This window comes from Epargyreus clarus, unplaced genomic scaffold, assembly GCF_041222505.1.
Source record: "Epargyreus clarus isolate Ecla_fem2 unplaced genomic scaffold, WU_Ecla_fem_2.2 ptg000027l, whole genome shotgun sequence".
Taxonomy (NCBI): domain Eukaryota; kingdom Metazoa; phylum Arthropoda; class Insecta; order Lepidoptera; family Hesperiidae; genus Epargyreus; species Epargyreus clarus.
In genome coordinates, this window is record NW_027332234.1 from 11,724,668 (window position 1) to 11,752,460 (window position 27,793).

At 36.5% G+C, this 27,793-nt stretch overlaps 1 long non-coding RNA gene across 1 annotated transcript; it reads right to left on the reverse strand.

Annotated features, from left to right (window-relative positions):
* Window positions 1–1,586: 1,586 nt before the first annotated feature.
* LOC140753971 (uncharacterized) lies at window positions 1,587–3,775 on the reverse strand. The gene is made up of 3 exons (XR_012103615.1): window positions 3,440–3,775; window positions 3,205–3,331; window positions 1,587–2,873 (listed from the first exon to the last, which is right to left on the reverse strand). It is a non-coding gene; the product is annotated as an uncharacterized LOC140753971 (long non-coding RNA).
* Between the last annotated feature and the right edge of the window lie 24,018 nt (window positions 3,776–27,793).

Consider the following 27,793-nt stretch of genomic DNA (forward strand, 5'->3'; position numbering starts at 1 on the left):
CACATAACACTGCTTGAATTTTAGATTTTCATTTCACTTTAATATTTTACTAGCGTTGCGGTACCGCATTCACGCGTAGTTGCGGTCGACAAACTCTCCAGGAGGTTCTTAGCTTTAGTTAGAAACAGATGTAACAGCGGTGCTTCCGAAGTCTAACTACAAAGATTTTTTTGTAATTACTATCACTTTCAAATTTCCTTTTAAACAATATAATATCGTCTTTCATTTAACAGATAATCAAATGAAATAAATAGCTGTCACTACCTTAAAGTAAATACCTTTTAAATAAATACCTTTTTGAAAAATCGGTCGCTGTCACTCAGACAATTGGATTAACCCTTATTAGTATTCTAGTTTAGCCCCCATGTCGCAGCCTGAAGGCTTAACCGAATTACTTTTACGTTTTGCTTTTATTTATATACACGGATTTTGTGTATAGCAGCAGCAGCAGTGATAGCCTAGTGGTTAAGAAACGCGGCCTCTCGATCGAGGGGTCCGAGGTTCAAATCCCAGGCACGCACCTCTGATTTTCAAATTTATGTGCGTATTAGAAATTAATTATCACTTGCTTAAAACAGTGAGGTTAGGGAAAACATCGTGAGGAAACCTGCATACCTTACTCCCGCTGTCCGTAAACGCATTATACGGACAGCAGCGAAACTCTTCTGGACCTGGTATGTGTCAGTGCACCTACATCTTGCGTTAATGTTGACTACATTAAAGATCTTAGTAGCCACGCGTTTGTCACGTGTATACTTGACTTCCCTAAAATAAGTAACAAGCCTAAGTGGGTTGCGTTTAGGTCACTGAAAAGTATAGATTTGAATAGTTTCAATGAAGATTTAAATTGCATAAATTGGGATTTTATATTGACATTAAATAATGTAAATGACATGATCAATTCGTTTAACAATATCATTTTGGAATTTTTTGATGAATACGCACCAATTAAAAAATCTTATATTAAAAATAAGAATAATTACCCTTGGATCACGTACAATATAAAGGAAATGATGAAAACGAGAGATGAGGCGCAGGTCAGAGCTCGTAAAACTAAAGTAAGCTCACACAAAGCTTACTACAAAGAGCTTAAGAACATTGTAAGCACTGCTATTAATTATGAAAAAGCTGCATATTTTGATTTTTATATCAATTCCAATTTGGGACAACCTAAGATAATGTGGAAACACATTAAGCGGCACGTGCAATTAAAAAACAATGATATCGGTCTACCTTCACATTTTTACGATCCAAATGTGATTAATGACCACTTTCTGCAAGTTCCTGGCATAAATGATGTGTCTATGTCTCACCTCACCTCTTTTGAATTTAACAGGTTTTCGTCGGATACATTCCAATTTAATCCTGTCTCTGAAGGTGAAGTCGCTAAAGTTTTAAATTCTCTAAGTTCCAACGCAGTGGGGAGTGACGGCATTTCACTTGATATGTTGAAAATGATATTACCTAACTGCCTTGCTACGATAACAAGCATAATTAACAAGTCGTTCGAAACAAATATCTACCCTGATGCATGGAAGCGAGCTCTTGTAAAGCCCATACCAAAAATAAGCAATCCAGTTGTCCTATCCGATTTACGACCCATTAGCATCCTTCCATGCCTGTCGAAAGTGATTGAACGGATTGTTTCTAATCAAATAATCCGCTACCTTGAGTTGAACAATATTTTACCTCTCAGGCAGTCCGGATTTAGGAAGAAACATAGCACCACCACAGCATTAATTGAGGTAGTGGACGACATTTTGTCTGCGCAGGACAAAGGCCATGGTACAATTTTGGCCTTATTAGATTTTTCACGTGCTTTTGAAACATTAAATATTTCATTATTGCTCTCTAAGCTCGCGTTTTATGGCATTAGCATTAACACTGTAAAATGGTTTGACAGTTATTTTACGAATCGGTCACAGATGGTCGAACTTCGAAAAGGTAGTAATAGTTTAGAAAATCTTTCATCTTCCAAGGATATCAATCAAGGTGTGCCTCAAGGGTCTATTTTGGGTCCTCTCCTTTTTATTTTATATAGTGCAGATATAACAAAAAATATAAAGTTTTGCAAATTTCATATGTATGCAGACGACTTACAAATATATATATCTTTTAAACCGAGTGACACTGATTTTGCAGTGGCGAAACTAAATTCTGACCTTAATTGTATTGCGCAGTGGTCAGAACGGAACGCTTTAATACTAAATCCGAAAAAAACAAAATTTTTGATTATGGGTACACCTACACAGGTCCGCAAGATTGGTGCAAAAAGTCCGGCTATTATTCTAAATGGAGAAGTACTCGATAGAGTGCCAGAGGCACGTAACCTTGGGGTGGTCATCGATGAAAACCTCAGATTCGAGAAGCATATCTTGAACATTGTACGCAATTGTTATTATAGATTAAAAACTTTATACCGCATAAGAAATTACCTAAGTGTAACCTTGCGCATCAACCTTTGTGAAGCCCTTGTTCTATCTAAGTTCAATTACGCGGATACGCTCACTGGGCCACGGCTTCTAGCACGTACGAAAAAACTGATTCAACGAGTACAGAATGCCTGCGCACGCTTTTGTTTTAATATCCCGCCCCGCTCCCACGTTACTCCGTACATCAATACCGCTAACATATTAAAAATGGACCTCCGCAGGCAATTACATCTTGCCACACTTATATTTGGTATTATAAAAAATAAAGAACCTTTGTATCTATTTAGCAAGCTCGCGTGGGCTAGAGACCACTTAAAATATAGAACCCGATCAGCTCCGGATAAATTGTGGTACCCGTCCTACTGCTCCGCTGCCTTCAGGGGCAGCTTCAGGTACAGCGCGACGAAGTGTTGGAACAACCTGCCGCCTCCTCTTCGTAGCCTAAAATCATTAGGGAGTTTTAAGTACAAACTTAAGACTTTACTACTAAAAGAACAAATAAAATTATACTGACTATTCGGCTTACTTATTAGAAGTATAGTAAATCAAATTAAATTTATCTATTCGCCTACAGACACATACACTTAAATATAATATCAGTACATTTAATACATATTTCCCCACATTTCATTTTTAAAACGTATATTTCATTCGTAAATTGAGGATACTATCTACTTTTTATTATAATTTACTTATGTAGGATATTATTGTATTTTTTTTTTAAATATGAGTACTTATCATAAAGCGTAGTCTAATTTATATTTTAACTTACCTATAGATTGTGGCTCATAGACAAAGAGGCAGGGTTCCAATGTTCGTGGTGGTACTAGTATGATCTGGCAGCTCATCATGTTATCGTCAATACTGTAGGTACGAGAACATCTGGCTAGACTCGTTTCCTGGAAATAACGATAAGTAGTGTTCCATGACGCCTTGTTTAATTTTCGTTAAACACAAATTTTAAATTTACCGTTTTTTTTTTTCATTATTAAAATGAAGGTACTCACCGTGATACCTGATTGTCTCACGTATCGGAAATAGACAGCGATTTGTATTAATACGGCACCATTAACAAGCATGCGGACAGCCGTCCGATTGACATCATGCCACGGGGCTAACTGAAAATCAGGGCCAAGACGCAGTCTACCTGCTCATGGCATTCACTGAGTTTATCCCCATTCACGTTTGTTGCAGCACATAGCATGTTATAATAAACTCATTTATTGTGCAATAAATAAGTTCAGTTGTGTATTGTATCTTTTTAATCTTATTTGTTTTTTTAAAGGATCTATTCTAAATTGATTGTCTTATTTATTAACTAGTTTTATAACCGTGCAGTTTGTGTATTTATTTTGTCTGTTTGTAATTATACTGTGTGTTGCAATATTCCTGAATAAAGTATTTCTTTCTTTCTTTCTTTCTTTCATACCTGAGAGATTTATAAAAAATCTTAAAGGTATGTGAAGTCTACCAATACGCACTTGGCCAGCGCGGTGGACTATGGCCTAATCCTTCTCATTCTGAGAGGAGACCCGTGCCCAGCAGTGGGACAGTAATGGCTTGATGATGATGATGATGATATACACGGATTTTAAGTAAGTATAGTCCGCGCCAAACTGCTTGTCCGCTCCGAAGTTGTTGCGAACAAGTGTAGTCGTACAATTTTATATGGCGACGCAATTCATTTCTATATAAAGAGCGGACTAGCAGTTTTACGCGGACTACTCGATTACATAGTTGAATTTTTAACGTGACGTAGTAACGTTTTACAGTAACAGAGGGACTTCCTCTAGTAGACTAGGGGGGGGGGGGGGGGGAGAGGAATGGTCGGTCCGCCCCGGCCCATGCTCCTGGGAGGCCCCCAACACACAGCTGCTAGTCCTTCCGAACTAAAAAGCAGTAGTATAAGGCGAATAAGTCTAAGAAATTTATAATTTTGGAGAATCAAATCCAGTTATTAAAACTAGGGGCCCCATTCAACTTTTCGGTCGGGCCTCATTTAACAATTCCGCTCCGGGCCTCTGACGACCTTACTCTGGGTATTCTTACGTACCTGGTTAGAAGCAAAAAATATTTTTTTTTTGCATAGAGACCACTGTGTATCTTTATTTTTATTTTATGTATTTTTTATGATTTCTTAACAGAACCCATAAAAATTATTCAACCGAAAAAATCAAATAAATAAATTAACCGTAAAAATATAGAATAGCTTTATCTACTCGTATTTTACTAGTAGTTATTAATACATTAAAAACATTTATGTTTATATTTAGTTACTGGAGTATCTAAACTCCAGAATAAACAAGATTAAAATGTTCAGGTTTCAGAACAACCTTACTTTACATTTTGAAGCCGTTCCCATTTAAACGATTAGGGTTATCCCACACTGCGGTAGTTGCCGCGAATACAATATTGGACTATTCGGTAGTAATACTTATCATAGAAAAATGAAGATCTCCTTAGGTCTTGCATGATAACGCAGAATAGGTTGATACTGTAGTAATATACTATACGCATTTGAGATATGAATTCTGAAGGTATTTTAAATCTAAGACTTCCCACATTTTGACTTCCCACATTATGTGACGATACGATTTTGACGTGTAATCATAATGATTTTCGTGTAATCCTCGCCTTATAAGGCAGATATCAAAAAACAGTTAATCACATGTCGTTTATGTAAAACAAAAACAGTGTAAAGTTTAGTGTGTCAAGATACAGTGAGTGTAGTGTCGTGACACCCATACGATTACCCCTAAGAGCTAAAGACTATTCGAACCACACAGCAAATGATCTAAATATACCGGGTAAAAGTAATCAATATTACCAACTTAACGATAGTTCGGTTAGTAAGATCAGTCAGTTAAAATAAACAGTTTATTTTACATCAGCCGGCATCGCAGTGTGGGATATGCCTTATGGGCTGATCACTTGGCACTGAATGTAGTACTTAGCACCGCAAATTGCTCTTGATAATACTTTTATAGGCACTGATTTTTGAGTTGGATTACTAAAAAAGCGTAATACTATCGTAAAATACCTATATTGAAAATAAATGATAGAGTTAAAGAAATTTAGTAATGCAATTTTAGATTTGGTCACAGATTGCTGAGGAGTTTTAATGCCTAGAGTTTGTTACCTTATCTTTAATGTTTGACCTTCAAGTTATACCGATAATAATCAATAATAATAATAAATGCTTTCTATACTCACAGCCCACACTAGGATTCCCTGTGTTGTGGGCGCTATGGACACACACAGAGACAGATACACAAACACCCGGACCCAGAAACAGGAACCTACATTCATCACTTAAAAATCTGTCTGGCCGGGTATATAACCCGGGATCCTATGCGCGTCAGATAGTTGACCGCTCCGCTACGCGTGTCGTCGCGTGTTGTTAAAAGTTGTAAAATTAAACTGCGGAAGAACCGTTAACTATAGGTATAGATTTGATTTATTTATAGCAGCAGTTTTTAATGATGTTGTGTTTTGATGAAATCAGCCACCTGCACGACATCATTGCTATATACCTATGTTATTAAAGTCTGTATTACAATTGCTGTTATAAGGTTTTTAAAGTAGTTAACGAGGATACAAGAGGTTAGGTGGTAGAACCCTTTGTGGCTCGACTCCGGCGGCACCACCGCCACACCTATTTCTGCCTAATAACAGCAGTGTTAGGCGCTGCTGTGTTCCGTTTTGAAGGGTGTGGTGGAAGACATACTTTTCCGAGGCGTTCCAGCTTAGTCCTCAGGGGTAGCGGCGCATTTGTGACCGACCTCAGGTAGAAATATCTAATCCTATTTAGTGTTGATTACAGATGTCCATGGGCGGCAGTAGCCACTTACCATCTGATGGACTGCATGCTCGTCGGCTACTCCTACATTATAAAAAAATCTATCATATTTCAACTTTGTAGAAGAGGTTCTTATATTTTACCTTTCAGTATTTTATTATTCAGTATTCAGTATTTGTTGACATACAAGTCGGTATTTATTGTAAAACGAATCCCACATCGAGAGTACTTCGTTACGGTTCATAAAGATTTTATCGCGACCGTATTAGGTAAATAAGGGTAAAAATAAAATCAGACAGATGGTGGCCTCATTTGGGCTAATGGTATCGTTTCGTGCCTTCAATAAAAACATGACCCAGTCCTAAAAACATATCTAATTATTATGACAGAAAAAAGATTTAAGATTATCATCAAAAAGAAAAAGATGTTTTCCATATGTCCTACCAAACTTACAAAGTCTTTTTTTAATATAGAAGTAGCAGACAAGCATGCAGTCCACCTGATGGCAAGTGGTTACTGCCGCCCATAGACATCTGTAATCAACACAAGATGGAATTATATTCCTGCCTGAAGTCGGCCACAGATGCTCCGCTACCCCTGAGGACTAAGCACACCTCGGAACAGGAAGACCTCGGAAAATATATTTCCCTCACCACCCTTCAAACCAGAACACAGCAGCGCTTAACACTACTATTAATAGGCAGAAATAATATAATAATAAAGAAATAATAGAAATAAGTGTGGCGGTGGTGCCGCCGGAGTCAACTTCATTTAATTTATTTATTGGAATATGTTTGATTATTCTCTTAATCTATAACAGCCCCGTAATTAAAAACGAAAATAATATTTTAATATCCCGTGATCCACAAAGTGAAGTAAGGCTGACCACTGACGGATGTTAGATGGGTGACCGTTAGTGGTTAAATTTTAAGCGTGCTTACTTAGTAGATTACGTTAAGAGATCGTCCCGGTTATCGAATACCATTTGAGAAACCTTTTTATTTTTTAAATAATATATATGAAAAAAATATATATTTTAAAGAAATAAATAACAAAGTTAATTTAATACGTAGCGGGCTCTTAAAACAAGGCAGAGAAGCCATAGACTATTTAACACCACAATGCCTTCCCCAAACGTAATTAAGCGACCTGCTTTCCAATGACACTCGTAGACTGTTTAATTTCCTCGTTGTGGAGTGTTGGACGGTGTAAGGGTCGGTTTACATGGCTTCAAAATGGAAAAATTCAAATTCTATGTAATCCAAAACTGGACTGATTTTTAACTTGATCTAGTGCATTTAAGCACTAAAAGCAGCTGCATAAAATTACTGATAAAAAAGGCGTCATGTTCTATAATAATAGGAAGTAAGCATGCAGTCCATGTGATGAAAATTGGTACCTGCCACCATAGACTCCTTCACCGTGGAATCTCCGACGACTATTTTTTTAAATAAACGTAAATAAAATAATCTACAGAGCACGGTTCGCGTCTAGGAAACATTTTTCTTAAATACATTCCCGTCTAAAACTTCCTTATAAAATACGAGTAGACTGGAATAATTGCATTTCACTGAACATGAATACCAAAATTAACTGAAATGCAAAATGTAACTAAAACGAACGGAGAGAAATTGAATTGAATGGAACGAAATATGTAACACGGAATGAAATGTTCATTTCATGGCTCGAAAATATATCTCCATTGGATTAATAGTATCCATGTAAACCGACCATAATCCGATTTTGCACTTAACGAAAATCCGTGGTAGTGTGGCAGGTTTGATGTACTAACTAAACGTTCATTTGATTAAAACAATGAGCTCGCTTTCATACGCCCCGTGTAACATTTAGAATTTAAAGATGCTAAATACCTTAGACATATAAGACTTAGGCAGTTGTAATGTTCGATATTCCTAATATCTGAGGCAATATATTTAGAGTATTTAGTCAGGTTTAGGTTTTCTTTTTATAAAATAAGGGTAGCAGACGAGCATGCAGTCCACCTGATGCCAAGTAAGAGGAATACCAAAAAAATTGTTTTAAAACTTATTAAATATCAATTTACTTATGTATGTATACTTGTATAATTCTATTCCCATCAATAAATAATTATTTGTAGAGTCTTATCGCTACCGAAAGTAAGATAATAGATAAAAGTACCTACAAAGAAGGAAGGGTAAATTAATTTCCTTTAACCAGTTCTACTCGTACCTTTCTGTCTAAAATGAACATTTCCAATTTGAATGACATTGGGCGAAAATTTAATTTCCGTGGCGTGAGACTTACCTACCTTTTGTTCCCGGAAGTCCGCAAGTTTAAATACATTTTCGGTAAGTTTTTGTTTTTGTTGATTTTTGTAGTTTTTTGTAACATAAATGATAATGTAGTTCATGTGGTATGTAAGTAGGTAGCTTTGTTGTAGTTTTAAGTGTGTGTTATATGAGACACTTATGTGGTATTCTAATTAACCCTCAGACACAGTAAAGCATCTGTGACTGACTTGAGGTAGGTCTTTTCCTTCAATCCTGTACAAATAATAGGACTTCCGATCCTTTAGAATTAAAAAAATACTAGAAATGTACAAATTATAATGAACTGCAGTGACAACCAACGATCACCGCATCTATCATGCAGGTACCATGATACCAGGATAGCATGCTCAACTTCAATCTCATTAAAAAATGTGAATTAACTTTTATTTTAGAATCAAAATTTTCCAACGTCGACGAACATCTTGTAACATTTTCTCACTAAAACAATAAGTTCTTAAAACTAGAAATAACAAGGAAATTCAAAGTTAATCGTAAACCTTCTCAAAATTTCTTCATCGCTTCGATAAGGGTCATAACAATGATTTGTTAGATCATAAAACGACGTTCTGTTCACATCTGGTTCGTTAATATCGTTCTAAACTCGATCAAAGGTAGAAAAACAGGAAAATCAAGTTTATAAATAGATTCTTTGTTTCAGTCGAAGGAAGATAAACATTTCACACCTTTATAGTGTTCGTCTGAGAGGTAGTCAAGTGTTTGCTGACGTAGGGTTCCGGGTTCGATCTTCGGTCAAATAAATGTTTGTATAATGAAGTATTTCTATCCTATCCGAGCATCAGTCCACCTGATAGTAAGTGGCTACTGCCGCCCATGGACATTTGTAATCAACCCCAGACAAGAATAATTATTAGATTAGATTAGTTTCCTTCCTGATGTCGGCAATAGATGCGCCGAGAGTAGTCTCGAGGACTAAGCTGGAATGCCGCGGAAAAAGTATGTCTCCCTTACCACACCCTTCAAACCAGAACACAGCAGCGCTTAACACTGCTGTTATAGGGCAGAAATAGGCGGTGGTGGCGCCGGAGTTGGACCAAAGAGACCTACTACCTTAATGAATATATGAGATTACTTGGTCCTAGTATGATAATTGATATATTTTAATTATTTAATCAACTAACAACTAAAGTAAACAAAAGTAGCTGGTATAATCTTAACTATTATAACTTACAAAAATATATTTATGCCCAAAATGATTCCATTACTCAACCAATTTTCCTCATTTCAAATATTGTGTTTCGTCATAAATATCGTTTCGTCATAAATTTCCGTCTACAAGAAACTTTACAAATATTTTCAATCAACCATTAATAATAAAATATGGAGTCATTATTTTAAAACTTTGTAAGCTATTTTAAATTATAGTACAAGATCTGACTATGTGATTTTTCAGTACTTCAAGTTTTAATTTACATTTATAACTTTACATTATTTTTCTCACACATCCATTTAATTACACATGATAGGTAGTAGAACCCTCTGTAGTTCGACTCCGGCCGCACCACCGCCAAACACTTCTGCCTAATAACAAAGTGTTAAGCGCTACTGTGTTCTGGTTAAAAGGGTGTGGTAAGTGAGCCATAATTTTCCGAGGCGTTCCAGCTTAGTCCTCAGGGGTCGCGGCGCACCTATGGCCGACGCCATGTAGGTATCAAGCCTTATCCTGGGATTGATTACCGATGTCCATAAGCGTCAGTAGGCACTTACCATCAGGTGGACTGCATGATCGTCTGCTATTCCTAAATTATATTAGACATAAAAACAAGTAAAAACATTGATTGAAAAAAACACACCCTTCAAACGTATACCACTTCCCACTTTGCATCGCTTCAAAGCCATCACTAAAGCTACGAGATTTAAAAAATGGCCATAAATTCCCCAAGCATTTTAATTTTAAAACATCCATTAATAATATCGGATAATTATGAAAGTTCGCAAACAATAGCCAGCGCTGAATAGAGATTTGTTTTCCGACTTTCCACAACGCTGGACACATTTCTGTAAAGCACGAGCGAATCAAAAACAACGTTGTCACAAATACAGGAAATTTTGTAATAGTATGTGTAACTTGTGTTAATAAAGAATGGATTCCAAATGAAATGTCGCCGTTGCGGATTACAATATTTAGTTAGATAAGTTATAGAATGGCATATATTAAGAAAGTGTAGAGACCTTTGTGGTTTGATTCCGTAGGCAACACTGCCACACTATTTTTTGCCTAATAACTATATTATCCGTTTTTCCTCAGGGGTAGCACGCATATACGGCTGATCTTATTATCTTATCTTTGATTGATTACAGATATGCATGAGAAGAAGCCATTACGTACCGTTAGATGGACTGCATGCTTCCTTGCCACTTCATAAATGTAATAAAAATATTAAACAACTTTTATAAGTGCACTTTTAGATTTATCTTTCCCGGATAAATATCAGTATTAAGCCTTACAAATCTCTGTCCTTTAGAAGTGACAAGTAATAAAGATAGGATAATATTTTTATTACTATATAATGCATGATAAATGTAAGATCTTCTCCCCTAACAATTTTCTCCAGGATATTTTCATGAATAAGAATTTTAGCCCGATTTTACGGTTCATTACAGTGCTTTTTAGGGTTCCGTACCCTATCGGAACCCTATTACTAAGATTCTGCTGTATGTCCGTATGTCTGTCACAGAGCTCTATCTTCTGAATCGTAACAGATAGACACTTGATATTTGACAGAACAAATACTAAAAATAAAAAGTTCAAAATAAATGGGGATGAACATACAATAATACGCTATTTTTCGACCGTATTTCGCCTTATCGATTTAACTATGATAGATAGACAGTTCAAATTTTTACAATATATTTATTTAAATGACTGCTGTAATAACGCATACTAAAATTAAAAAAATATATAAAAATTTTGGTGGTACTGAACCCTCCGTGTACGGGCTCGACTTGCACTTGGCCAATTATTCTTGTTTTTGTTTACTAAACCCGGAAATGCTGTGTCCGGATGCCGAGGGACCCTGTTTATTGTTTTGTCAACGATTCGTGTCAGCAAGCGACTAGGGTTAAGTCACACTGACCTCTAGTCCTATAAGGCCCTTTATAACTGCCTTTAAAAAGGAGGGTCCTTTAATCGACCGCTATGTATGTATGTAAAGGTAGAAGGGGGTAGAACCCTTTGTGGTTCGAGTCCGGCGGCATCACCGCCACGCCTATTTCTACCTAATAACAGCAATGTTAGACGCTGCTGTGTGCTTTTGAAGGGTGTGGTAAGGGAGACAGACTTTTACGAGGCGTTCTAGCTTAGTCCTCAGGGCTAGCGGCGCATCTGTGGCCGACCATTGGTAGGAATATCTAATCCTATCTGGGGTTGATTACAGATGTCCATGGGCGGCAGTAGCCACTTACTGGATGGTCGTCCGCTACTCCTATAATATAAAAAAATGTGAGTTAATATGTACAAGTATGTCGTGTCGTATTACGTGAGTTTGTTACCGCGTGCGTGAACCCACATGCGTGAATTAATCCGGTGCAGTCTGTCTGCAGCTCGCGTGCCTGTGTAACAGGAAAATTATGTATCTCATGTTGGCACGCATGTCAACCATGCATACCACACGCTTCGACCCACACAAAACCTTGATTTTTCTTTACATAAAACGATCATAATCTAGCACAAGGTTTTAAGGCAAATGGCAGGCTCATTGAAACCGGTTCTAATTTTTGGAAAGTTACATACATATTAGATGTTTTCTTTTTCTAAAGGAAAAGACAAGCACTATGTGGAAATGTGTGTTGACTGGAAGTTGACTAAAGATTAGTTTAAATATTACAAATGAGAAATCAATCAACCCGCAATTGACCTTTTTTCATTTCAGATGATACTAAACCCAGTCCTAGACCAGTTATTTATACTCATAAAAATGATGTTGAGGTTCACTTTCGAATTCAAAGTCAAAAACCGACCGAACAAAGCGCTATAATAGGCTTATATTGTATCAGACAATCACTTTCACACATTGTTCCTTTTATTGGATGTTAGTGTGAAAAGACCACAAAAGGTAACAATGGCAGCATTCTTAGCAGGATCGTAATACCGCTGCGTAAATGTTTCCTTCCACGGAGGTACTGATATGAAAACAGGGAAATATAAAAGCTTGGCCGATCAGTGAATTTTACACTTCATTGATAAAATTCGTTCTATGATGAAATGATCATCTTAAACATTTTTTACTACTTGATCTTTAATGATGTTTTATAAGCTGTTTCCTAATATTGTGGTATTGGCTTAGTGAATACGCTTGGCTGTGCTTGGCTTGTATGTTCTTGCGATTAACGTGCAAGATGTCAAATAAAATTCTTCCTGAGGTATTCCTAGAGTATTATAAAATAGGGCTCTTCAAAAAAGAACTCTCCTCGAAAGCCGGCGATGCATTGGCGGCACCTCTGGTGTGCAAATATCCATGGGCGATGGTAACAACTCTTCATCACTATCTGATTTGCTTCATCGTTTGTTATATTTCCAACACCTTTCCAACAACCGAAATACCATAAATCAGTTTATATGACATTATTCTGGAATTCAATAAAGGAACTTAAATGAGAATGCAAACCTGATTCCAATATAACCATGGAATTGTTTCCCAACAAACTTTATTGATAAATTCCATCAAAGATTCCGGTTATTGATACAAACTTTAACAAAGGATTCTGATTGATATTAGAAACATTTGTATGTAAACCAATCTGATTAAATGAGCTTAAACTTTACCTATTTGTGAAAACAGTGGAACTCTGAAAACAAACAAATTTAGGAACAATCTAAGCTAATGGAATTAAAATCTGTTTAATCAGAGATAAAAGTAAATCTTTAAATCATGTAGGGTAAAGTTGTCATAGACACATTTAGGCTACAGATTATCTTATATATAAAATTCTCGTGTCACAGTGTTAGTTACCGTACTCCTCCGAAACGGCTTTACCGATTTTCACCAAATTTTATATGCATATTCAGTAGGTCTGAGAATAGGCTACTATCTATTTTTCATACCCCTAAGTGATAAGGGTTCTTCACCCTTAACATTTTATAGATAGAATACTCTTTAGTAACACACTTACAGTAGAATTTAAACAATAAGCAATACCACACAGCCCCACACTACGATTCCCTGTATCGTGGATGCCATGGACACACAAAAAGAGAAATACACAAACACCCAGACCCAGAAACAGAAACCTAAATTCATCATTTAGATTTCGGTCTGGCCGGCGATCGAACCCGGGACCCTCTGCGCGTCAGACCGGTATGGTATCCGCCCCGCCACGCGGTTCGTCAAAGTAAAAAAAAGTCTATAAAGATAAATCCACACATATAAATATTATTTATTAATTTAATTTAATTATAAAATTTTGTTTACTTGTGAGATAGTTTTATTTGCATAGCATAAAAATATTTTTGTTGTTTTATCTGTCTGTCGGCTTGTATCTTAACGTTAACTGTTATATATAGTTTGTTGTTCTAAACTGAACTAAATTCATCTTTCGAACAAAGTTTGTTCCGACACGTTAGCTAATACTGCATACATAATGAGATCTTACAACAGATACGAGTAACTTACTAAGCCATATTCTAAATACCTTATGAATATTATGTTTGCAGCCCCAAACTTATGGTACCAAATTGCCTGACAACAAACGATAAGCGATAAAAGATTAATAACACATTAAATTTTACCTATTAACACTACTTGCTTCGCTTATTTAATAGGCTCAGTAAACCTTTCTAAGTAAAATTGAATTAATTATTATTTTTGGAGTTTTACTCACACATTTTTCGACACTATTCTGGATTTCCGCTTTTTAAACCAATGTCTTGTTTGGAGCATATGTTTTAACTGTCGGTGAAAACCAAAAACTGTCTAAATCTCGCTTGAATAAAAAATTGTATAACATTGAAAATTAAAGTTGTCACTTATGTATTCTGCCATACATAAATTACCTTGATGTATCATTACAAATTACGAGTACTTACAAGAAGTTTCTAGCTAACCTCTACTCAACCTTACGATCTATTTAGTTATATTTCAGCTAATCTCTACTCGCTCTGTATGGAGCAAGTTCTTTATCTACCAAAACATTTCATTTAAGAGGGATTATTGCCATGTTCTAAATTATTAGCAACTAGGAATTCATAACATACCTTTGTTAAGGTATCAGTACCCTTACCATGAGTTTTTACGTTTTGACAAATATGACTGTCTTGGTATTTGTTTACGTATTTGCCCATACAAATTCCAACCAGCGCCCCTAGCGGATAGTATCAGAACTATAGTGTCAGTAACGTAACATTAAATGTCTAAATTGATTAAATGGCGCTTTATATTTTGTCTCTCTTTTTTGCGAACATTTGAGGTAGACAAAAAGACTTGAGCACTTACTTATTGCTACCTTTACTCAGTCTACTGAAGCAAACGGAACAGAATAATGGATTGAGTAAACATAACGTAAAATTGTGGGATGTTTTGAAAACTCATGGTAAGGGTACAGATGTTTTTGTGGTTTGTCTACGAAGGTATCACCGTCACGCTTATTTCTGCGGCTTACAGAAAAAACATACTTCCTTGTATGTAAGACGAAACACTACACTAACAACTCCTTGACACCTAAAAAAAAATTGCATCCTCTGACAAGTAAATAAAATAAAGAAGAAAAATATAACGCTTTCTACACCACAGCCCCACACTAGGATTCCCTGTATTTTAAGTGCCATGGACACACACAAAGACGAATACACAAACACCCAGACCCAGAAATCTAAATTCATCATTCAAATCTGATTGGCCGGGGATCGAACCCGAAACCCTTTGCGCGTCAGTCCGGTATGGTGGCGCTCCGTCACGTGGATTGTCAAACCCAAATGTAACATTTCAATGGACTAGTATGTACACTGTTATGGAAGGTGAGAGGGGAGAACCTTTAATTCAATCGGATCCATGCCACGACCTACTTCTACCGTGAAACAGTTCTTGCGTTTTGGCTAAAGGTTGTCGATGCCGACTGACTTAGATACGAGGCCACCACTATAGACCTTAGTAGTAGCAACGCATCAGTGATTGGCTTCAGGAAGAGCCCCTGTACTATATGGAGTAAGTTACATATATTCATGGGTGGCATCAAGTAGGACTCTTTTTTTTTTATAATATAGGAGTAGCAGACGAGCATGCAGTCCACCCGATCGTAAGTGGCTACTGCCGCCCATGGACATCTGTAATCAACCCCAGATAGGATTAGATATTCCTATCTGAGGTCGGCAACTGATGCGCCGCTACCCCTGAGGACTAAGCTGGAACGCCTCGGAAAAGTCTGTCTCCCTCACCACACCCTTCAAACCGGAACACAGCAGCACCTAACACTGCTGTTATTAGGTAGAAATAGGTGTGGCGGTGGTGCCGCCGGAGTCGAACCACAAAGGGTTCTACCACCTTCATGGGTCTGTAACAACCCTGATGACTCTTATCTGGGATTGATTACAGATGCCTATGAGAGGCAGTAGCTACTTAGGTGGACGGCATGCTCATCTGCTACTTCTAGGTATATTATAAAAACGTTTCGTGGGCAGCAGCTAGTTATAAATAAAATATTGATTCAATCAAAATTTCCTGTAAAAGAGCGCGTTTATTAAAGAATGCTTTTAACTAAGATAACGGGAGCCATCTGGGAATTCTTCATTACGAATCGGCCATTTCACGTGTTCTAGCATGTTTACATTTTAATTTAGTATAAACAAATTTGAACAAAAATGTGCTTGGAGATTAGTTCGCTAAAGCTTACTTACTAATGATCTAGACTTGGATATATGTGAAGTGTTTAAATTCCGATTTAATCACCTAATTATGTATGAATAGTTAAATTAGTTAAAAGTTACCTTTAATGTGTCTCCTTATTCGTTTATTTTGTCAGAACAAGAAAAATGCAGAAATGCACATTATAAGTAATAGAGTTAAACCAGAAATTTAATACATTATTTAGATATATGTTTGGCCGAGGATCGAACCCGATATGCTTTGCATGACACACAGATATGACGTGCTACGGCTAACGAGCCAACAAGTCAATTTAAATATTTTATTTTCAATTTATACTTTATTTTCTCCCGTTTTCATAAAATAACCTTTAGTCCTGTATCCTTGCTTAATCCTATCAAAATTAACGACTCTTCTCTAAATTTAAAGTTTAACCCCACAATGAACATTATGGTAGAAACTGGATTTCTTGAAACAAAATGAATTTCTTACTTGACTGACTTATCGATAGTCAAACAAATTAATTAAATTTATTCCCATTCGCTCAGTTACATTAAAAATTATTTACTTAAATATGACAAAGGCCAAAGCAATATCCAATATTATTTCTAATATCGGACGATCAAATTTACCCAACATTTTACGATGCCGTGAACCGTTATATTGTCATATTATCAATAGTTCCAGCTTAACTATTGGCCCTATAAAAAGTCTTCGAACCATAGACTTAAGCCACAGATATGTCGCAGTAAAGCAAAGGCTTCGTTGAAACCACTATTCCGTGAAAACACTGATTCAAGTAGACAAAGTCACGTATTTTAGTGTGAGTATAAACATAATTATTGAAAAACCAACTGCTTAAAAATATATCCATTGAAAACTCATATTATGTTAAAATCCGTTGCACCACGTGGGCTGCAGAGCGTGCCATTTCACTGTGCACTGTTACGCTTAATATTTAAAAAGTCGATACTAACCTTCTTATACCAAAACAGTCATATTTGTCAAAATGTAAAAACTCATGGTATGGGTACAGATCACCATTTTTCAGCTTAACCACTGTAAAATCTAAATAAACCACTAACTGCCATCGCATAGAAACCAAAATGGTAGACTAAAGCTAAAACTTAGAGGACATAACGAATACAGTAAAATTTTTCTTTCTTTTCATGCATACGTTTTTCCGATTCATTGGACCTTCAATATACTATGTTCCTATCGTACATTCGCTAAGATTTATCGTACTTAAGCGAAGACCCTTGTTTGCATTTATTATAGCCTCGGCAATCAATTTTGTAGGTGACATTTTTATTGTATATAAGGTATCCCCCGTACCGATGGACCAAATTTTGGTCTTCGGATATTTTCACAAACGATCCAAGAAATTAATGGTTAACAATCCTTCACTCCCTTCATAAGGACGGAAACATAAAATTTACCCTTAAAATATAAATGTAAATTATGTAAATCTTATATATACAATTCTCGTGTCACAATGTTAGTTACCGTACTCCTCCGAAAAGGCTTCACCGATTTTCACTAAATTTTATATGCATGTTCAATAGGTGATAATAAAAATAAGGAGAAGGATAATAAAGGGAATACTTTAATTGGATGTAAAATTAAAATATATTCTCCGTTAGTAGATGTTTTATATCACTTGTGCTTAAATTCAAACGGATAGCTTAAATTTTATAGAAGATGTTTTTGCGTTTAAAACTTTCGGAAACATGGTAATTTGATCTCAATATAAATTAATGCAGCATGGTATATGATGCCCTAGCCCTACACCTATTAAATAAATAACATTAGGTTAAACTTTGGCTCAACAGAAGTTTCTTAAAAGAAAAAAGAATAACTTTCAAACAACTTGAGTATACAGAAAAGATTTTCTCTCATGAAGTACGTTAGTCCTAATCTTAGTAAGCACTAAAGTCCTATTTTCACTTTATTAAACGCGGTAAGGCAGTAAAGTTTGAACGAGCCGGCTACGTCATACCGTGGTTATTAAATTTTATCTTAGTTTTCGCTTTCCCTACGGACCGAATCGTGTAGTTTACTTCGAAGTGCTTTTCCAGTACAATAAAAGGCTGATGCATAGTAGCAAAGCTGCTATTATGATTTTTTTAGTGTCATTTAAGTACTTTTGGATAAAATAAACATTTTCGATCGATTGGCGTTTAGTTTTTTTTAACAGACTTCAAAAAAAAGGTTTCTCAATTCATGGATATCACTTTCAAATTGCTCAAAAATATTCGACGAATGTAAATCTAAGAGATTTATATATTTCCTTGATTGATTTACGTTTACAAATACGTACTGATTACGAAAAATTGTAAGTAATAAAATAAGGACCTGGATTTCTAGACTACTTGCGTTAAAATCGAAACGATCTACTTAAGCAATAAGGCTATAATATAAAGGCTATTTAACCTCAAAAACATTTAGTTTGTTGCAAGCTTTCATAAAGAAATCTCCATACTAAATAACAGGCACTACAAAACCTTTAAGTTTTACTCGAATAAGCCACTTGAATCTTCCGGGAATTCATCGAACTCACGCGAACTGATTCAGATTTCCAGAAAAATCTCTCACCTCTTGTAACTCGTGTATAACTCGATGAATAAATAAATACCTTATATGAAATCGTCATGAATACTAAACATTTCTTTTTTAACTTTATGTGATCAAAGCCTTCTTCAAGGTAGTCATGTATAAATATAGTCACATATACGGTACAGAGTAACGATATTACAATTACACGTAAGTAAGTACACACTAGTGATTAGAGGTATTATAACTATATTCCCGTTATTAAACTGTTCTTGCTGAAGTCTCCGACCAGAATGCCGCTCTCTGTTAACTCGAGCGTCGCCATGATATCATCCCCACTTGACATCCGCACAGCGTCTGTGTTTGAACTGTAGTAATCAAATGAGTGACTTAATATTTTAAAGTACTAATATAAAAATGCGATATCGTTAATATTCAAGCTTCGTATTAACGACGATAACATTTATTATAATAGAGGAATAAATTGTAGAAAATGTAATTTAGGTCGGTAAGTTTAAAGATGACACTATTAATTGTAGTTAAGTACTCTAGTTATTGATATCTTGTATAAGTATAAAACCCCGTGTCACAATGTTAGTTACCGTACTCCTACGAAACGGCTTTACCGATTTTCACCAAGTTTTATATGCATATTCAGTATGTCTGAGAATCGGCTACTATTTATTTTTCATAGCCCTAAGTGATAAGGGTTATTCGCCCTTAACATTTGTTTATTTATATGGCAATACAACTTTTGCCGGGTCAGCTAGTTTTAGTATAAAAATATGAATTTTACCCGTCTTTCCATATTTTATGCATAAAACCTAAATATTCGTTAAAATGTAATCCGAATCATACTTAAGATTTCAACCGATCGACTGAACCAAAAAGAAATAATATGTTTTGGTATCGCACCAATAAGCTTTCACAGCTTGGAGAAAGAAGACTCCGGCGGCACCACCGCCACACCTATTTCTGCCTAATAACAGCAGTGTTAGGCGCTGCTGTGTTCCGTTTTGAAGGGTGTGGTAAGGGAGACACACTTTTCCGTGGTGTTCCAACTTAGTCCTCAGGGGTAGCGGCCCATCTGTGGCCGACCTCAGGTAGGTCTATCTAATCCTATCTGGGGTTGATTACAAATGTCCATGGGCGGCTTATAATGTTTAAAAAAACATTATATTATTATGAATAAATATTATAAATCCAGGGGGCATTTGACCACCTGAGCATCTGCCTAAGCAAAGAGGATACCCTCTAGACCCGATTTTCCTGCCCACCGCCCTTATGTTGACATTGCCGCAATATATGTGCGCCCGGGGGGTAAGACGTCCCAGTTAACTAGCTAGCCTTGGGCGGCAGTAGCCACTTACCATCAAGTGGACTGCATGCTCGCCTGCTACTCCTATATTATAAAAAAAATATATGATAAGTAGTCACAACACTAACATAACCAACTGCATATAACAGGGGTTGTACCTGAAGCTTGCTTACAAATATTGCTACTCCTGATTAAGTTAGTCGCCACATATATCAACGGATTACAAATACACACATACACTTAAATATATACACACACAACAAAGCCTTCTTTTCTACAGAAATAGAGATATAAGAATAAGATGCGACTGTTTCCGTAGCCGGAGGCGTTACCATTTTCACTGCACATTGTTACGTTCATAAAGTTTCTCTTTGAACAAGAAAATATTTCTGAGCTATGAAACGCTGCTATAAATCAGGCATATCGTGTTCTTTAAAATAAATAGTGAAATCTTATCTTACTTCATGAAGCAAGCAAAAGCGAATGTTTAAATAAAATGCTAATACGCTTTTTATATTCACACTAGGATTCCCTGTGTCGCCGGTGCCATGGACGCACACATAGACAAATACACAAACATCCAGACCCAGAAACAGAAATCTAAATTCATCATTTAGATGTCTGTCTGGCCGGGGACCGAACCCGGGACCCTCGGCGCGTCAGACCGCTATGGTGACCGTGGTCTAATAAAAGGCAAGTACGACTAAGTTGCACTTCGCGACACGATTGACGAATCTCTCACATGTAGATGGCTATTCGTCGGTTATTCGTCGGCGCTTATGAATGTAAAAATTATTTCATACATTAACTCCATTCATGTGCAAAAATGTGTTTCACTTACTTCATCAGCAACCCATTATTGTCCCACTGCTGGGCACGGGTCTCCTGTCATAATGAGAAGGATTATTGTTATTGCTTAAACTTTAAAATATTAATGCATAAATCTTAAATGACACTATAGTACCCGTATTAGTGTTAGTTTTATAAAACGCACTAGGATGTAACACATGTCATAAACACATAAGTATTATGTTCCAAAAAATGTATACAATTTATCATACTAAGTGGTTATGGCTCTAGCGCCCCAGTTGCCCGGATATGAAGAGTCTGACCGAGCGACATTACTGAAATCATTCTGAGTGTATCGTAACATTGTGTTGTGGAGATGTGTGGAGATTAGTTATCCCTCTTGTAATGGCTGTATAACATGCGATGGGGTTAACAACTGCAGATGATAATGTTTGTCGAGCGTGTGTAGTTATATCTGTATGTATGCCTTATTCTTTGGCAAGCAATGCAACCCAAATGGGTTGACGGATTTTAACATACGAGGTGTCGTTGGATCCTTTTAAATTGTAGAAGTGACGTGGGCTATATTCTTATGATAAAACTTTAAAAATATGTACACATACCTTGAGTGTCGTCGTACAAAACACACCAGGATGCAACACAAATAATTCACAAATGCGCTATGTATCACAAAAAATGTATACAATTTGTCATACTAAGTGGTTATGGCTCTAGCGTCCCAGTTGCACGGATATGAAGAGTATGACCGAGCGACATTACTGAAATAATTCTGAGTGTATCGTAACATTGTGTTGTGGAGATGTGTGTAGATTAGTTATCCGTCTTGTAATGGATGTATAACATGAGATGGAGTTATCTTTAGCAACTGAGGATGGTAATGTTTTTCGAGCGTGTGTATATAAGTATGTCTGTATGTATGCCTTATTCTTTGGCAAGCCCTGGAGCCCAAATAGGTTCACGGATTTGAACATATTATGTGTCGTTGGATTCGTATAAATTATAGGAGTATTATAGGAGGTATTATGCTATATTTTTTGCTAATACTAAAAATGTATACATAGCTAGTAACACAAATTATAAATTAAAATGTATACAATTTATCATATTAAGTGGTTATGGCTCTAGCGCCCCAGTTGCCCGGATATGAAGAGTATGACCGAGCGACATTACTGAAATCATTCTGAGTGTATCGTAACATTGTGTTGTGGAGATGTGTGGAGATTAGTTATCCGTCTTGTAATGGTTGTATGTGTGTACATGTAATCTGATGGTGGTATTTATTACGTAAATTTTATGAAATTGACAACTCTAGATTTTTCAAATATGTTTACAAATTAATTATCACAACTACAAAGAAGGATAGTAACGTCATTAAACCTACTCACCTTAGAGTTTATTAAAAAAAGTTCTCAAAAATGTGTGAAGTCTACGAATTCGCACTTGGCCAGCACAGTGGACTGCCTAAGCCCCTCCCACACTTAAAGGACCCGTGTCCAACAGGGAGGCAGTGATGACGACTTAAAATCACAATTTAATACCAAAATATCCTACAATCTTTACAAAAATCAAAACCTATTTCAACTAAAATTCAAATAACTGCTAATTCAATGCAATAAAACAGCAAGATCGTTTAATTTAGCCCTGGGTGTCGATTAAGGTGGCCCTGCGCTATTTTATGGCTAATAACACCATGTAAGGGTTTCTTAGTGGTCGTAAAGCGGTAGAGGGTTATATCGGACCCACGGTAATCAAGGGGTTGACGTTTTATCGCTACCGTTCAATCAATGATTGCTAGTATATTTGGTTAGATAAGTTTTTACCCGATTTTACCGGTAATGTTTTTCTAAATATGCACCTATCTACGAGTATGTATATCTTATTCTTTGATACACCCTTCAACCTATACGGCTTGGTGGATTTTATATTTAGGTATATGAGGTTTCCTTGAACTCGTCGAAATGTGGAAGTGGCATAGTCTATAAGCAGTAGGTATTTTTTGTTTAGTTATTTTTTTTAATAAAAATAATGTTTATTTCATCTTAATAATAATATATACATATATATTTATTTTGTGCGTGTGTATGTCACTGAACTCCTCCTAAACAACTGGACTGATTTTGATGAAATTTGTTGTGTGTGTTCAAGGGGACTTGAGAATGGTTTAGATTCAGAATTTAGTCCGTGGGAAATGTTTTTTTAATTAATTTTTAATTCGTAAGTAGTTATAGAATCGGAAACTATGCATTTGATCAAGTGATGATCTTTAGCAAAGTTGTTGTCCAAGAGCCCACGAGGATTTGGGCGTTGGTAAGACCAATTTTCGACAGATGGCACCACTGTCACTCCAATGCAGGTACAATTTTTCCGTTTTATGTATGTCATATTATTTGTTTAAAATGCGGGCGAAGCCGCGGGCACGACTAGTATGTATATATTTCTCTCATCGCAACGCTTACTTTTTTAAGTTACATACAGTGAGTGACCTTAAGTTCTAAGTTTCAGTATCACTTTGTGAGAGTCTTGAGTCCGTACTAATATTACCTGTATGACACATCTCCAGGCCCTCACCCATGATAGGTATGATATTATTAAGTATCTTAATATATTATCTTTAGAATTATGTCATAGTATTGCATTATATTCAATGAGAGATTAGTGTGCCTATTTAAAACATTAATACATGAGTAATTAATGTATTAATGTTTTATTTATTACTAGCTGACCCGGCAAACTGTGTACCGCCTCAAAATCTATTCATCAAATATATAAAATAAAATATAGCCTACGTTACTCTTGATAATGTAGCTTTCGAATGGTGAAAGAATTTTTGAAATCGGCCCAGTAGTTTTTGAGCCTATTCATTACAACCAAACAAACAAACAAAGTTTTCCTATTTATAATATTAGTATAGACAAAAGAAGCTGTAACTATGTGTGTATGTGCGTTCAAACAACATATATTTTTGAGCTTTTACCACATTATCGCCTATCGACACGATAATAAGTATATCTATGTATGTCTCGAACCCATGTCACACCTTTTATTATGTTCTTATAGGTGTGATACCTATTGTTTGTCCATTATCACGATTAGAAGACGATTAGTTTTGGGAAGCCCCACTTCGGTATTATGTCATTGTTGATGTAACTCCAATCAATGTGAAGCTACCTATCGTGGATTAATTTATTGCTCTCAATTAAAGAGAGCCCCACTAAAAGTAGTGATAGCGTAGTAGAAACGCTGGCTCTTAATCGCGGGGTCCAAGATTCAAATCCCAGGCACGTATCTCCGATTTATCAAACTATGTTTTTTGCGTATTATAAATTATCACTTGTTACTGAAGGAAAAAGTCGTGAGGAAATCTACGTACTTACAGATACAGATCGCAGACGAGCATGTAGTCCACCTGATGGTAAGTGGCTACTGCCGCTTAGGATTCCTACCTGAGGTCGTCCACAAATGTTATGGAGTTTCTTTCGCCGCTTCTTCTCCATAACGAAACACCTTGTGAAGTGGTGGTAGTTGCTTTGACATTCAAAAAGTGATCTGTAAAGAAACTATTTTGAATAAAAAAAATTGATTTGATTTGATTTGATTTGAATGCGCCGCTGCCTCTGAGGACTAAACTGGAACGCGTCGGAAAAGTCTGTCTCCCTTACCACACCGTTCAAACGGGAACACAGCAGCGCCTAACACTGCTGTTATTTGGTAGAAATAGGTGTGGCGGTGGTGCCGTCGGAGTCGAACCACAAAGAGTTCTACCACCTTCATTACATATCTTAAAGTTAAATGTTTTCAAAGGCATGCAAGTACTCAGGCGTTTTATTATTTCGACGACCCGCGTGGCAGAGCATTGACATACCGGTCTGACGCGCAATGGGTTCGAGATATCTTGTCCCTGTAGTCTCGGGACTAGAATAGGGCTACGGTATCCCCTGCCTGTCGTAAGAGGCGACTAAAAGGGGGCTTCTGGGGTTGCGGGCGGCAAGGGTGGGAGCTCGAACCGTCCAGCAAGAAACCCCGGGAAGGACGACGGTGTGTGTGGCCGCATACCGTTGTAAACACTAGGTGTGTGGGAGGAGCGTAAACTGCTCCCCCAGGGAAGAGCCCGATTGGGGCATCGCGCTCGGAGGACTCCGGTTGTGTTCCATCGGAGATCCCGGAGTTCTTCACCAAGCGCCGAGGACGGCCACCGGGGTGGTTTTAGTGCGGTAAAAATCCCACATAACCCGGCGTCACTCCCATGGCGTCGGGTACCTTTTGAAGGTTTCCCCCTCGCAAACAAAAAAAAAAAAAAAGATCGAGATATCTGAATGATGAATTTGGATATCTGTTCTGGGTCTGGATGTTTGTGTATTTATATCTGTGTGTGTCCGTAGCACCCACGATACAGACGATCCTAGTGTGGCGCTGTGAGTGTAGAAAGCGTTCGTTCGTTCGTTTTAACTTAGACCTCAGGTGGACTGGATGCTCGTTTGTCATAATATTGTAAAACAACAAGAAATAAGACAATTTTGGTAAGTATACATTTTGAAATTTTGAACTAGGTTAGATGAAAATTACTCAAAATTGCTTATTACTCATGGGCGTTAGACGCGTGCACCATATGATGCCAATTACATTATGCTTGCATTAAAAATATTGCAATATTCCTTTAAAACTACTCAAAAATTGTCATCATTCATCCTGGGTTTCACAATAATAAATAATGTTTCACAATTTAATGTGGGTGAATTATTATGCCAGAGAATTAATGAACAATTCATGGATAATAGTAGTTTAAGTGTAAGTTTTTTATCAATATTTATTTATTAAGAAACAGTGTGTGCATTCTAAAATTTAAAATAAGCTAAATATGTAGATTTATTATAACTGTTCTCACAATTATGGGTAATCACATCATGAATATTATGTTGAAGTTTATTTATACACTAGTTTTTGCCCGCGGCTCGCCCGCGTTTAAAAGAAAATAATATAACATACTAACATACATAAAACTGTAAATTCGTACCTTCAACTTTGCTAAAGATCATTACTTGATCAAATGCATAGTTTACGATTCAATCCTTATTAATATCGATTAAAATAATCGATGTTTTGCATCCAAAAGATCCGTTCTCCGATTAATCGATCTTAGATTGCCATCTCTAGTTCCCGTAGGATTTCCGGCATAAAACTATCCTATGTCCTTTCTCAGGTCTCATACTATCTTTGTACAACATTTCATTAAAATCGGTTCAGTGGTTTAGGCGTGAAGAAGAGACAACCAGACAGACAGACAGAGTTACTTTTGGATTTAATATAATTAGTAAGGATTTTCCGAATATTACAAAACATTTTACATGTCTAAAACGAAGAGTAATATAATACTCGTAAATTTAATTAAATCGAATTATGTTACATAAAAATAATTGTAATGTAAATGTACATGTAAAAATATTTGGAAGTTTTGTAAGTTGACGACCATTGGTAGCCAACAATTCGGTTAGATCGATTATAAATAACGATATCAAGTATGATCGCAGTTCACATAAGCATGTAATTTAGGCAGGTAAATCAAGTAAATAATGAACCTTAGGTATATACTACACGTTAGGGAGAGTGGAATGTTGGCAAGCTCCTGCACGTCGAGTTTAAGACTTAATTAAAACTGCAGTTAATCACACTAAACTTGTAGAGGTCGGAAAAGACCTTTACTTTAAATTTTCTACGAATGATATAAGTGGATTATTGTATTTTTACATTAACATGGAGGTAAAATGTTAACGTAAGAAAATACAATAATTAGTAGTTTACTCGAATAAATATACCCACATATAATATTGTAGCGCCTTCTACGTCTTCAGCATAAAAATACCACATAAGACTTTAGCATAAGAAGTGCGAAGGCTTACGGCTGACTGCCTCTTAGCTACTTTAGGTTGAGCGACTGGTACTGGACTGGTGGTGGTTTAACAATTTACCACTCTATCCAAATTTAATCCAAATCCTATAAAAATTTTGGATGGATAATCAATCTATCCAAATTTTGTCTACCAAAGATCGAAATACAATTTGTAGCATGCAGAAATTGTCAAATCTTTGAATTTTCCTAATCAAATGCTGTCAAAGTGCGCGGCGACTATTCATTACCTTACATCATTCTACGTATACAGACGCTTTCTACACTTACAATCCCACACTAGGACTCTCTGTGCCGCTCACGATCACGTATATGTCCTTGGCACACATGGACATTTACAACGATGACTACCCAAGACCCAGGCCCAGAATCGAGGACTGTCTCGCCAGGGATCGAACCCTCTGCGCGTTAGACCGGTATGGTGACCGCTCCGCCACTTGGGTCGCAACACACTCGACTGCTTACAGATTTTTCGGTTACTGAAATAACAAATTGAACTCCCGTTAGATTCAACTCTCCTTATTTTGACAAGAGACCCATACCCAGTGTTAATATAACAATGGCATGCAAAGATGCTTTAAAATATTTTTGATTATTTAACTAACAGTTATCACACTCAACATTCTTTGAATGGACATGTCAATATTACTGTATCAAACATTAACACTTCTGTGCTAATTCTTTTGAGGATATCCTCATTCATTTACCATTAGCGACTTCTAACGTAAGATGTAATAGCCTAGTGGTTAAGAAATTTGGCCTCTTGACCGAAGAAGAGTCAGAGGTTCAAATCCAAGGCACCTCTGATTTTGAAAAATATGTGCGTATTAGAAATTAATGATCACTTGCTTAA